The sequence below is a fragment of the Colobus angolensis genome, unplaced genomic scaffold (assembly GCF_000951035.1).
Source record: "Colobus angolensis palliatus isolate OR3802 unplaced genomic scaffold, Cang.pa_1.0 Scaffold121, whole genome shotgun sequence".
NCBI classification, from domain to species: Eukaryota; Metazoa; Chordata; class Mammalia; order Primates; family Cercopithecidae; genus Colobus; species Colobus angolensis.
In genome coordinates, this window is record NW_012113253.1 from 6,556,161 (window position 1) to 6,558,418 (window position 2,258).

Consider the following 2,258-nt stretch of genomic DNA (forward strand, 5'->3'; position numbering starts at 1 on the left):
AAAACAATTCCTCCAGAAATTCATTGTTCTACTGTTTCAGTGGAGATGAGTTGCTCTGTGAATCCACTGCTCAAGTGTCATCCTGGGACACTCCTTTTTTTTCAGAGTCTCTCTCTGTTGCCCAGGCTGGAGTTTAATGGTGTGATCTCAACTCACCGCAACCTCTGCCTCCCGAGTTCCAGCGATTCCCCTGTCTCAGCCTCCCAAGTAGCTGGGATCACAGGCATGTGCCACCACATCCAGCTAATTTTGTATTTTTAGTAGAGACGGAGTTTCTCCGTGTTGGTCAGGCTGGTCTAGAAGTCCCAACCTCAGGTGATCCACCTGCCTCGGCCTCCCAAAGTGCTGGGATTACAGGCATGAGCCACCTCGATGAGCCTGCGACACTCCTTAATTTGTAGTGTGAGAAACCCCATTTCTGTGTTTTGTGCCTTCTTTCTTGGTTTACTGCTTCATTTTCCATGGCACATGTTTTAGTAACAGCCCAAGAAAAGGTACAGAAGGTAAAATTTGAGTTCTTACATACTAGATATGTCTTTATTCAACTTTTACTTTTAATAGAGAGTTTGACCAAGTGTAGAATTCTAACCAGAACTTCTTCATTCATAATTTTATAGAAATTGCTCTTTCACTTATTTATTTCAATTGTTAATTTTAAAAAATTTTTAGGCCATGCACAGTGGCTTGCACCTGTAATCCCAGCACTTTGGGAGGCCAAGGCAGGAGGATCACTTGAGTCCAAGAGTTCAAGATCAGCATAGGCAATGTAGCTAGACTCCATCTCTGTAAAAAATACAAAAATTAACCAGCTGGTGCGCACCTGTAGTCCCAGCTACTCAGGGGGCTAAGGTAAGGAGATTGCCTGATCCCAGGGAGGTCAAGGCTGCAGTGAGTTGAGATCATGACGCTGCACCCCAGCCTGGGCTACAGAGCAAAACCTTGTCTCAAAAAAAATTAATTAAATTTTTAAAAACAGGTTCTTATTCTGTCACACCAGCTGGAGTGCAGTGACATGGTTATAGCTCTCTGCAGCCTCAAAATCCTGGACTCAAGTGATCCTCCTGATTCAACTTCCCAAGTAGCTGCAATTACAGGCAGAAATTTTTCTTTTATCTTCTAGCTTCCAGTATTACTATTGAGAATGTCACTTAATTTTACCGTGCTTCAGTTTCCTCATCTATAAAATGGAGATAATAATAGTAGTTACCTCCCTAATATGTCTGATTCACTTAGAACAGTATCAGGCACTTATTAAATTATCAATTATTATTCAATCTTATTATTTATTTTTTAAACTGGATTAATCTCAGAATGTTCTTCATTGGTTTTTCCTGTTGCACATCTCTTCATCTTTTGCCCTATTTTGGAGGATATTTTCTTGCTTTACTTTCTACTGCAGTTGTTATCTCAACTATTTAAAGAGCTTATTTCATGCTGTTATAAATAGAATTTAGTGATCATGTCACAGTCGCACTAACTTTTTCTATCTTTTGAGATAGGCTGTATCCTTTGCCTCCTGCCTAGTCTTGGCTTTCTCTAGCTTCCCTTCTCGTGTATTTGTTTTAGTCCCATCACATTAGAGGCTTTCGTCAACTGTCTGTAAACCTTTTCCTCTCAGGAATGAGGTAATAGAAACCTCACCAGAAACTCTGTATGTGGGTGAGAAAAGTGTGCTTGCTCACTGGTGGGCTTGCTGTATGGTGATCAGACGAAAGCTCATTTTTTCATGGGAAGATACCTCAAATGTCAGAAACTAGATGTCTTTTCTCTGGGGCTTGCCAGTTTCTCATGAGAAATATCTTACAGTCCCTTGCCTGAGGAGGCATTCACTTGGCTGCCAGCATTCTGGAAGCAGTTCAGGGGAAGAGGTCTGGATGAGTAACTGCTTAGGATGCAATCTTTCACACTCTTTTCTTTCCTATAGGTGCCTTGTTTCTGCCCTTCTTTGTGCCTGCTGGGCAAGCCTCCCTCCTCTTTCTCTTGTTGACTGCGAGGAGTGGGACAGGGCACCTGAGACTCCAGCAATTCCAAGTGCCAACATTGACCTGGCCCCTTGCTTTTACCTGCTCACCTCTGCCTCACCTTCTGGGATCCTGGGGCCCTTCATCAGTATTTTCTTCTAGTGATTTCTGTCATCTCCAAGGCCCAGACCACACTAGGGTTTTATAGGGAACTGGGCTCTTTCTGTACTGACCTCTATAGCCACATTACAGTGTAACTTTCACTGTTCTGTTAAACTAGTTTTCACTCCTCCATCA